Source organism: Leucopleurus acutus, assembly GCF_964270905.1.
Source record: "Leucopleurus acutus genome assembly, chromosome: 12".
In the NCBI taxonomy this organism is placed as follows: domain Eukaryota; kingdom Metazoa; phylum Chordata; class Mammalia; order Artiodactyla; family Delphinidae; genus Leucopleurus; species Leucopleurus acutus.
This window is the reverse complement of record NC_139154.1, coordinates 76349317-76361933: the sequence shown is the minus strand read 5'-3', so window position 1 is coordinate 76361933 and position 12617 is coordinate 76349317. Positions and strand designations below refer to the sequence as shown.

At 41.3% G+C, this 12617-nt stretch overlaps 1 pseudogene across 1 annotated transcript; it reads left to right on the top strand.

The window, feature by feature from the left end:
* Positions 1-10814: 10814 nt before the first annotated feature.
* On the top strand, positions 10815-11919 carry LOC309969743 (small ribosomal subunit protein uS2-like; annotated as a pseudogene). Its single transcript has one exon. The product of its transcript is annotated as a small ribosomal subunit protein uS2-like (transcript).
* The last annotated feature ends 698 nt before the right edge of the window (positions 11920-12617 follow it).

Below are 12617 nucleotides of genomic sequence, written 5' to 3'. Positions count from 1 at the left end.
CATTTATAATTGTTCACAAAATGGAATGCTTAGGTAAAATCTAACAAAAACTGTACAGGATTTACATGCTAAAAACTACCAATTGCTGTTGAGATAAATCAAGGAATATCTAAATATATGGAGAGATATACGGTGTTCATGGATTGGAAGAATAAATAGTAAAGATGCCAGTTCTCTTCAATTTGCTATATAGGTTTAAGGTAATTATGATCAAAATCCCAGGAACATTTTTTGTATATCTAGATGAAATTTTTCTAATATTTATATGAAAAGGCAAAGGAAGTAGGATAGCTAATACAATTTTAAAAAATACAAATAAAGTGGGAGGAATCAGTCTTCCTGACGTCCAGGATTATTATATTGCTATTGTAGTCAGTACTTTGTGGTGTTGGTGGAGAGACATAGATCAAAGGAACAGAATATAGAACTTGGAAATAGATCTACAAAAATCTGTCCCACTGATTTTTTTTTAAATGTGCAAAAGCAATTCAATAGAGGAAAGGTAACATTTTCAACAAATAGTGCTGGAGCAATTTGACACTCACTGTAGTAAAGCGAACCTTGACTTAAGTCTCACATCTTACAAAAATTAACTCAAAATGAATCATGAACTTAAGTGTAAAATGAAAAACTATAGGGGAAGAGTCAAGATGGCAGTGTGGGAAGACGCACAGTTAGCTTCTCCCCAAAGTAGGGCACCTGCCGGCTGTTGGTGGTGGACTCTGACACCAAAGGAGATGGGAAGAACCCAAACTGAACCGGTAGAATGTAGGAGACTGAGGGAGAAGGAGAAGTGGAGGCCAGACAGGATCGGCATCCCTGAGGCTGGGGAGATCAGGAGAGGCAGGTGGGAGGGACTCTCCAGGAAGAGCAAGAAAGGAGCAGAGGGTGATCACCTGGCCCACTTGGGGGGGGGAGCCTGCTGGTCTTCCAGGTGAGGTCCCCCGCCCTCTGAGACCAGGAGTGGGAGTGTCACGCCTGGGCCCCTTCTGTTCCTTGAGCCTAAGCCCCACCCCCCCACAGCCCCCAGGGCCTTTTCCAGCCCTGTGCGTTCTGAGCATTGGCCATGCCCACCACCGAAACCTCGCCCTTGCTTAGGCCCTGCCCGCTACAGCCAAGGCCTTCCTCCCCTGCCTATTTTGTTTTTCTTTTCCCTCCTCCTCTTTTTTACTATTGTGGTAGTGAGGTAACTTCTGGCTGTCGATTCATCTATATTTTTATTTTTATATTCTTTCTAACATACCTGTTAGTTTCCGAGTCTAATTTTATTTTCTACTTTGTTATTGTTCTCTCTCTCTTTTTTTTTTTTTTTTTAACCGCCCCACGTAGCTTGTGGGATCTTGGTTCATGAGCCTGGGGTTGGGCTGAAGATCCTGAGGTGGGAGCTCTGAGTCCGAACCACTGGCATAACAGAGAACCTGAGGCCCCAGGGAATGTTCATCGGAGTGAGGTCTCACGGAGGTCCTCATCTCAGCACTAAGACCCAGCTCTACCCAACAGCCTACAAACTCCAGTGTTGGAAGCCTCAGGCCAAACAACCAGTAAGACAGGAACACAATCCCACTCATAAAAAAAAAATAGAAGGGTAGGTAATAAAGTCCCAACTTGAAAGCTGAGGGAATTGAGGTGTATCATCATGATTAAATAGATTGCTTTGCCTATCTTGGCTTCTACACTATGTTCTTCCAGTGTAGCATCAGAAGAAAGGGGCCAAAAACTCCCAAGGTTCATTAGTGAACATTTCTACTGAGATAACTCTTGCATTTGTTCTAAATTTACTTCTTCTTTTGTATGATTTAAATAGTAAACGTTGTCAAGTCTAAACCACCTGAGTTAATGTCATTCATGTCACTGGTATTCAGTTTGAAACAAAGTCAGCCTGTCCACGCTACCACCAAAGTATATCCCGTGTGTATCCAGCTTGCTTGTTTCCTCCACAACCATCTCAGTTAGAGTGACTTTTCTCTAAGCTTCAGTCCTACAACAAACTCCTGGTTGGTTTCCCCACTTCTCATTTTAGTGTCCTTTAATTTCTTCTTTATCCTGAAGTTACTAATCTTTCAAAAATATAAGCTTACTTTTCTCATTCTTTTGCTCTGTGGCATATTTTATTATTGCTCAGAAATAATTTCTGCCCCTTTCTTCTAGGGTTTCCTTGTGGGAGGATTTTGTTTTTGACTCTGTTGTGATCAGGCTTAGCCATGTGAATTGTTTTGGACTATGAGATGTGAGTAGAAGCTACATGTGCCACTTCTGAAGAAACTTTTAAGAGTTTTTGAGGGACTTTGTCATCACTCTTTTTTCCTTGGCCATATGGGTTACAAGGCTTCTCCTTCAGCTGTGGTCCTGGATTGAAGGAGATACAGAGCAGAGGCCCAGTGGAGCCGTAAAATAGACATTTCATGTGAGCCAAAAAATATGCCATTGTTTTGATAGTCACTAGCACTTTGGGGCTTGTTTGTTATTATAGCAGAACATTGCTCAGGCTGTCTGACACATGGGCTACCATCTCTGATAGGTTCCCTGTGCACTTAGGATAGAGTCCATAACAACCTTCAAGATGCTACATAATCTGGCCTCAGCCAACTCCACTGTCCTTATCTCCAACCACATTTCTTACCCCTAAAGATCTCAAAACGCATGGAACACACTTGTTTATTTTTATTTATTTATTTATTTATTTTGCGGTACGTGGGCCTCTTACTGTTGTGGCCTCTCCCGTTGCGGAGCACAGGCTCCGGACGCGCAGGCTCAGCGGCCACGGCTCACGGGCCCAGCCGCTCCGCGGCATGTGGGACCCTTCCGGACCGGGGCACGAACCCATGTTCCCTGCATCGGCAGGCGGACTCCCAACCACTGCGCCACCAGGGAAGCCCCACACTTGTTTATTTAATACATTCACCATGATATTCCTGTTGTGAGAAACACTCCTTCCGTCATCATGAGTCAAAATGATTAATTCTTTACGGTTCAGGTTAATTATCATTTCCTCAGGAGGTTTTCATGGCTACCTGCAATGTAAATTATGTCTCTCCTTTACACAATCCCAATTCTTTGTCTTCTAGAGTATTCTTCAAATACCTTTTCTGCTATAAAATAAGTGGACTCAGGAAATTGTGAGGCAGTTGCATTGCTCTTGTCATTATGCTAAAGAGAAAACCAGGGAACAGACTGTGATGAGGGCTTGACTGAGGTTTACTTTCTCAAATTTGTTGGACTGTATTTCTGGGAAAATATGCACATTGAGTTAAGAATTTATATATTATGTACTAGAAGCCTAATTAATAAATATTAAATACAGTTTATTGAAGCACTAATAATTCATTCAGTTTTGAAAATCGAACATTGAATTTCTAAGAAATTACATATAAATAATTAAATCTAATCTTAGCTCCGTAGTAATAGGATGAGTTCCATGCTTCAGAATCCATATTTCTTTTAAAAATAAAATTGAAATCAAGGCCAGCCAAGTCTTGACATTTTGAATCTCAAAATAGCCACTAGTTCCAGGGGGTATGTGGTCCCAGAAGCACAGGATTTGTAATATTGCATTATTATCATAATCTATCTTCTTCACTTGTCTGTAAACTCTACAGGGACAGAGGCCATGGTTGTATCATTGTCTCCACAGTGCCAAGGACAGTACCTGACATAGTGTGGAGGCTTAAACAGAATGACAGTAAAGATTTCTTTTTTGTAGAAATACACTGTCCACCTAAATTGTCATGTGCAATTGAGTAGTGGTAATATTTCCATAAAAATACTCAATAATAGCTCTACCTATGAACACCTAAAACCACAGGGTGCTTGGTATTTGTTTAGGAAGATATATTCTCCATTATTTTTATGAAGGTTATTCTCTATGTTGACATTTGGTTTGAGCCAGTAATAGCTACTATTTATTGCATACATTATTTGTTAGGCACTGTTGAAAAGTATAATATATTTTATATTATTTAATCTTTACAGTAATCTTGCAACAATTATTTTTCTGTTTGATAGATTGACAAACAAACAAACAAAAAACCTCATGACCGGAGAAATTAAGTGGTTTGCCTAAAGCCACATTAGGTATCAAGTGGTACAGACTTAGGAAATCAGCTCTATCCAAGTCCAGTATCCTCAACCCTACAATGCCTGCCTCCCCAGAGCTCCAGAGCCAGTCTCTTTGTGTCTGGTATAGATTTCTGACTGATCATTTTGGAAGGTTATAAGTTTCTTATACTTTCCTCATTCAATGCTAAATTGAAACAAGAGATTACATCTGCTTTTTAGTTGAATTTCACTGCACAATGATAAAACTAGAAGTTTAATGATCTTGAAAATGCTAATATTTCATGATAAGGAGCCTATATGGACAGTGTACTTGATACCTTAATTGATACTTTTATCTTATGTGAATATAAAACAGCCAGCGTCATTGTATAAACTACCTTCTTCTGTGTAACTTGACAGGATCAATATTCTCTGGGATTCTAAGTTTCAAACACAACTAAACAGTGGGAAGTTGATAAGTGAGGTGCATTGTTATCTCTGAGAAACTCACATTTTATTAGGTCTTTTTCTTGTTAAAAAATGCAGATAGGGACATTTTTAAGGGGATGATGCAAGGTGTCAGGATGGGTCAATAAATGAAAACAGACTACGTGGAGTGAATAACTAAACTTCCATTGATTGGTACTCTCTACTTCTCCTAGGAATCCTATCTAGTTTTAGAGAAATTTTCATGTAATTATGTCAGCATTCTTACAAAATACTTTGATTTGCAATTTATTTTAAAGCACCCCCTCCAAAAATATCATTGTCAGAATACTAATGTCCTAATCCCATTTCCTGCACAAAGACAGACAATAAGAGTCTTCTAGAAGTGCCGCTCTAGCAACAGACAATCTACAGAACATCATGACATTGATGTTAGTGCTAACAGTGGTGGGCAAAAGGCAGAAATATTCAGTCCCCCTCTCTTTACAGAATTCCTGGGAGCAAGAAGAATAATATTTAAGGACTCTTTCAAATGCCATTTAATGGAGAAATTATGTCATCCATTCCAGCTATATTTATTGAAAATAATATTATCTTTGTAAAGGACTAACATTTATTATTCATATACTTTGTGTTAGGCACTGTGTTTGGTACTTTACTTTTGATTTTGTTTAATTTCACAGTAACCCTATAAGATAGGGTTATATCTAACCCAATAAAATATGATTGACTCCATTTTACAGTTGAGAAAATTTATGATTTTTAAAGATACCAGTGTCTAAAATCACCCTCCTGGCAAATAATAGAGCCAGAAGGTGAAGTAAGGGTTTCTAACTTCAACTTCTAAATTGCTTCCTACCTAGTGCCTATTATGTGCAGAAGCTTTTCCCAGGCACGCAAGTAACAGCTCCCAAATCGAATGGTTACCAGAATTCCTGGGGTGCTTGTAAGGCATACAGATTCCTTGAAGACATCTTAAGAGTTCTGATCCATAGGTCTGGAATGGACTCTCAGAGCAAAGTATCTTCAGCAAGCATCCTAGGAGTTTCTGATTAGCCAATTCAGAATAACTTCCAGGATGTAAAGGGATATATGAAAGGACTCTACCCTCTAGGTAATTTGATTGTTGCAAAGAATCTAAGCCGCTGACTATGGGAATGTACATTCTGAATGTATCTCCTTCTGTAATGCCACACAGTACACTTTATAAATTCTTGATCAATCAAGAGAACAAAGGCATTTATTTGGATAATAATTACTTGTGTTTTTCAAGATGACACAAAAGCAAAATTGTTTCAAATGAGTATTCACATAAACCTTTGTACACATTTTAAACTCCAAAATATACAGATTCTCTGTGGAAATTTTAACTTACTTAAACATGTTAAATAGCCATGTATGATACCATCATTACTGTCATATAATCCCAAAGCAAATGTTCTCATAGGATTTAGTGGAAAGGGTTCCGGTTTTATGGTTTTCTTCTATGTCTTTATTCATCTGTTTTTTATTTTACTTGATGTCTATGTGTCCATCTGCTCTGGATTTCCTGAGGCAATCTTGTTATCTCTATGAGGATATTTACTATGAAAATAATAATTAAAGTTCTTAGACCAGTCACTTGTTTTAAGCCCTTTAAATATATTAATTCATTTGATCCTCAAAATATCTCTACAAAATAGCTCCTGTTATTATGATCTCCATTTTACACGTAAGGGAACTGAGGCAAAGAGTGACTAAGCGTATACCAGCGATCTTTGCTGCATTTAAAAAGTTGCAGTATCTGCATGTGCAAGAAAAATAATGAAATAGCCTATTTCCACCTGGGAACAATAATATTCTAGGTTCTTCAGCACTGGAGTCCAGCCGAGGAAATTATTTGTTTACCGAGCTGCAGTGTAACTCCCTGGAATATCGCTCCCATAAAGCAGTGGTTTAACATTCTACATTATGTACTCATTAACGTGGGCATTGGGCAAGGGTTTGTTTTCACGGGAAAGAGGCAACATTTAGTATCTGCAGTGAAATTAAGCCAAATTAGCAACACTCATAATATCAAGAAATTCTCAGTAGAATTCTCATCAAGGTATTTACACACGATGACTTGTATTATTTTCTTTGTGGAATTTTATGTATGCTAAGTATGCATAGAGATATGGGATATGTAGATGATAATTATCACTGTGGCTAACATTTATGGAGCAATTACTATCTGCTCGGCACTGTGCAAATGTTTTTCGTGGATTATTCCGATTAATCCTGGCACATATCTTGACAAGTAGTTTCTTTGTTCCAGTTTTACAGATTAAAACAATTCTAGAGATATATTTAACATGCCTAAGGTCTAATGAAAGAATTGGTGTTTGAGTAGATGTCTAACTACAGAGACTGCCTTCTTAATCACCATACTCAGACTGAAACCCAGGTCCACAGATGGACCCAAATATTGAATATTGTCCATTGGTGAGTAACTACCTTCCCCCTTCCCCAAAGAAATCACCTACACAACTACAGGAAATGGAAATTTGTCTTTATACTAGTGTAGGTGAAAACATAATAGATGGACTTTTTAATTGACCACAGTTAGAACTGTAACATTTTAAAAGCTCATGTAATTTTAAGCGGTGCTGATAGCTGGATTTAATTCACAGAACATTTTTAAGCACCCACCAAATGTCCAGCACTGTGCGTGGTGTTAGATTTACAAAATTTTATAAGATGAGGTTGCAGATCTAGGGAACTTAAGAGTTCCACAAGACTGAGAGGGTTTGTCTGAGACTTGGACACCAGGTGGTATGTCCTATAAGCACAGAATCAACAAGTTGCTGTGAGTCCAGGATGAGAATCATTAGTTCTGCTGCAATGGGAATGAACCTAGGACGTTTTCACAGTGGAGATATTATTCAGAGCGGAGTTTTAGAGCTGGGTGGATAGAATTTCACCAGATTGACAAACATGTGGAGGAAGAAATGTGTGATATAATTGGGGATGGTTTGTGCGATGATGTGGTGAGGGGGGCAGTGAGCCTAAAGAGGGCAGACTGGGCTCTCCGGATTATAAGGAACCAGAGTGCCTTCCCAAAGAGTTTGGATTTTATTCTGTAGGCAGAAAAAATTGTTGTAATCAGGGAGTTATCACTTTTAGGTATGCGTGTCAGATATGATTAGGGCAGTAGCGATGGAGCCAGAAGGGAACAGCTGTGGAGCCGAGGTGGTAGACCTTTGTCCAAGGCACTGAGCACAGAAGGAGGAGGAACAGGTTTGGGGAAAATTAGTTTGCTTTTATATTATGGAATTTGAGGTGCATGCAGGCCACCCAGGTGAGAGATGTTTGATTGGCAGTAGGAAGTGCACGTGATAGGCTGGAACCAGAGGAGAGCCCCTGAGCCATGCCTGGGAGTTGCAAGTCCAGATGCCTGGGAAGCAGCATCCCAGTGCTGCTTTGTGTTGCTCAGATAGCAGCTGGATTAAATACTCAGTTCTACTTGTCACCTTTAGAAGGAAACCTGGAAGATCCCCCAAAGGCAGCTAGATGATGAAGAATCTGGATTCTACCTTACCTGAGATACCCTTAGTCTGGAAAAGAGAATGCAAAGAGGGAATGATAAATTTCTTTAACTGTTAGCAGGGTTTCGGGAGACAGATATTTAGGTAGAGAAATGCAGCTCAAAGTCAGTGGTTCCCTCTCACTAAAAGGCAGCACAGGGAGCGGAGGCCACTCAGCTGCCTGGGCTTTCTGCACTTGGACAAGAGTGAAAGAAAAACGATTACAATTGGGTATGGGGAAGGCAGCTGCCACCAGAGGGCAGCCGCACTTTGAGAACCCCAGCCGGCCAAACCGAGCAACTCTACCTGAGGGTTTTGTCGGGGAAATGCACCGTGTGGTCGCAGAGGACCAACACGTGGGTGGGTAGGAGGGTAAGTCAGAATTTAGAGCCTGCAGGTTCCCAGGGTAGCAGGTAATTTGATTCATTTACCTGGCCATTCCGATTTAACCGGTTAATTTCTCTAACTAGGCTTTTGAATTTCCTTTCTCTTGTAAGGGAAGTTTCCCCCTCTTTCCAGAACACTGTACACTCAGACTAGATTGAGGTAGTAGCTTCCTTTGTATCTGAAGAGGCTGCTGTGATCTCAGTCACAGACAACTTATGAGTTTTGAGAAAATATTAAACAGTAATGGTGGAGCCTGAAAGATTGATACAGACTCTACCAGTGCAGAGATATTTGTGGATTTTAGTAGTAGCTACTCTTTCTGAAGTGTGACAAGAGATAGTAGGGGTTTAACTCTTTAAATCGCACTATGACAATGCTGCAGACTGTGTGATGCTATTTTGTTTAACAAATGAGCAAACCAAACCTCAGAGAGACTATCTACCAGCTCCAAGGTATCACAGCCAGAAAATAGCAGGACTGAGGTTTGAGCCCAGATGTGTTTTGCTCTAAAGGCCCTGTTTTTTTTGTTCTGCACAAGGTCTTTATTCTGTTGTCAGAACTTCTTCCAAGAACATCATGGACAAGGCAGGAAGGAGATATGAAAATGCATCCAGGAAAGCGTTGGGGAAGTCCTGACGTTCTCCAGCTTTGACCCCAGAGCAATGAAAACTTTCTCTGCCGGGAGATAGTGACAACTCTCTGACCTTTTCCAGAAGGAATTGGTGCTATGACTGATATTTAGGTGCTGCCATAGTTCATCTGAATCTGCTTGGCAATTAAACCACGTATTTTCCCATGCAATTAAACCACTTTGCATGTGATTTTTTTTTTTTTTTTTTTTTTTTTTTTTTTTTGCGGTACGCGGGCCTCTCACTGCCGTGGCCTCTCCCGCTGCGGAGCACAGGCTCTGGACGCGCAGGCTCAGCGGCCATGGCTCACGGGGCCCAGCCGCTCTGCGGCATGTGGGATCCCCCTGGACCGGGGCACGAACCTGTGTCCCCTACATCGGCAGGCGGACTCTCAACCATTGCACCACCAGGGAAGCCCTGCATGTGATTTTTAATAAACCAGGTCATCTCCAGTGAGGGGAGGAAGGAGCTCTCTGGACATCAGGACTAACAGCTAAGTCCCTATAGAGGAGAAAATAGATTAAATCCTCCTCTCAGGAGAAAAGATGGAGCAGAATCTATCCTCTGCCCTCAACTGGCTTGATGACCTGCACCCCACACCACTCAGGGGAATTTGGGAGGGAAACAGACAAAGCTTATGGCCCTTTGACAGCTTGAGAGGGAGCATTGCACTGGAGTCAGGAGATGCCACTGGAGCTCCTCATTTTTCAATTTGGAAGCTACTCTTTCATAGTAATAATAATGATCCCAGTCATAACAGACACCATATCAAAGTTAAATGTAAAGAACATATCCTTTCTACAGTATTGAACTAATTTTAAAGGCGTGATGCTCTCAGTTGAAAACAACCATTTTAAACAGCAATAATAACAAGAAAATAAGCATGTTTTGAGATTCTTCCTTTCCGCCCTGTCGGGCACCCCTGCTTGGTGCTGTTTCGGTACATGAGCGCAACGGCATATGCAGCTCTTCTCTTAGCATAAATGTTTTGGAAGCTGGCGTTGCTAAGCTATGGCCAATTTCAAATGCAAAAATCTACTTCCCCTGGAAAACGTGCTTGCTACAACCTTCATGCCACCTTCGACTATTTGTGTAGTTCCTAAGTGGAATATGTTTGGTTTATGCAAAGCTGAAGGAAAAGGAAAACGGAGCAAATATCCAAAAGCACGTTGCTCTGTCTTCTTTCTGTACCTTCAGACAATCACACATTTACTCATAAGAGATGCTGAACAAGGTCATCAGATCTAGAGGACACTATATTTTTTGAGTTGATGATATATTGATCATATTTTCCTCCACAGAGACTGCATTTATGAAAACTAGGAAGTTATGTATTTTTTATTTAAACTCCATGTACATGGCTATGATTTATTTGTATTTTATTAATTAGTTTACACATAAGAGTTGTGTACTGAGTGTCACTTCTATGTCAGGCACAGTGATGGCCAACAGATTTTGATTAGAATCCACTTAGAGTCTTAAGCTCTAGCATATTGTGGTTTTATTGTTCACAATTAGGAGAATTTTATGGTACTTTTCTTGGACCCTTTCTTCTGATGCATTGTATTTGTTTCCTATTGCTGCTGTAACAAATTTCAACAAATTTTATGACTTATAGCAACACAAACCTATTATCTCACAGTCCTCCCAATTAGAGTTACTGAAATCCAGGTGTCAGCAAGGATGTGTTCCTCCTTTCCGCACTACCCAGACAGGGGTCCATACAGCGTTGTTCTGGACTCCCATCCTAACTTAAAGGGAAACTTTCACAATGTCCGGAGCCCTTGACGTCCTGCAAGTGAAGGAGGAGGATGTCCTCAAATTCCTTGCAGCAGGAACCCACTTAGGTGGCACCAACTTTGACTTCCAAATGGAACAGTACATCTACGACAGGAAAAGTGATGGCATCTACATCATAAACCTGAAGAGAACCTGGGAGAAGCTTCTGTTGGCAGCTCGTGCCATTGAATTCCCAGCTGATGTCAGTGTCGTATCCTCCAGGAATACTGGCCGGCAAGCTGTGCTGAAGCTTGCTGCTGCCATTGGAGCCACTCCTATTGCTGGCCATTTCACTCCTGGAACCTTCACTAACCAGATCCAGGCAGCCTTCCGGTAGCCAAGACTTCTGGTGGTTACCGATCCCAGGGCTGACCACCAGCCCCTCACAGAGGCCTCTTACGTTAAGCTGCCTACCGTCACTCTGTGTAACACAGGCTCTCCGCTGTGCTCTGTGGACATTGCCATCCTGTGCAACAACAAGGGAGCTCACTCAGTGGGTCTGATGTGGTGGATGCTCACCTGGGAAGTTCTGCACATGCGTGGGACCATCTCCTGTGAACACCCTTGGGAGGTTATGCCTGATCTCTACTTCTACAGAGATCCTGAAGAGATTGAAATGGAATAACAGGCAGCAGCTGGGAAAGCTGTGGCCAAGGAGGAATTTCAGGGTGAATGGACCGCTCCTGAGTTCACTGCTACTCACCCTAAGGTGGCGGACTGGTCCGAAGGCGTGCAGGTGCCCTCTGTGCCTACTCAGCAGTTCCCCACTGAAGACTGGTCTGCAGCTCCCACTGCTCAGGCCACTGAATGGGTAGGAGCAACCACTGAGTCATCTTAAGCTGTTCTTCCACAAACTCTTCAAATGGAAATAGGTTGATGGAAAACGAACAGTTTCTTTAAAAAAAAAACAAAAAAACAATGTTTCCATCTGGAGGTTCTAGGAGAGAATCAAGTCCTTGCATTCTCTTTGCTGATGGTCCCTTCCCTCATTTTCAAATCCAACTGGGTAGCATCTTCAAATCTCTCTATTTCTCTCCTCTCTCTCTCTCTCTCTCTCTCCCCCCCCCTCCTCCCCCGCCCCCCGCCTCCATCTTCACATCTTCTCTGACTCTCTTGCTTCCCTCTTATAAGCAGCCTTATGATGACATTGGGTCCACCCAGATAATCCAGGGTAATAATCTTGCCAAATCACATTTGCAGTCTCTTGAGCATGGAAGGCAACATCTACACAGGTTCTGGGGATTACGATATAGACTTACATGTGTGTGTGTGGTGTTCGGGGAGGGGGGCGTTATCCCACCTACCACATTCGCATATTGAACTCATCTCCTAGCTAAAATTCCTCTGCTTACGCTGTTCTGTGTATTTTAAAAAAATGAAGTGTTTTTGAAACATTTTCCCAAAAAATGACATGAAGAAATTTACACCCTTTTTGGGTCTTCACATAGAACGTAGCACCAATCCTCTGGATGCCAGGGCAGATCTCCTAGGAAGTGAATTTCTAAGTGTTGCAGAAGGAAACTGTTCACTGAGTCCAGATTTTCTTAGCACAGCACCCCCAAAAATTCAGTTTCTCTAGCTAAAGGTAAAAGCTCTCTGAGTTCTACTGGATGGTACTCTGGGGAATATTTTTGTGTGCTGAACACAATTAAAATTATAATTCTTTTATTGCATTTATGCATATTAAAATAGAATATCAACTTAATATTTTGACTCTTAATAAGTTTTCCCCAAAAGGAGATCATTACTCACAGTTCACACAGTGTGAAAGCCATGAACGTGTGCCTCGGTAGCC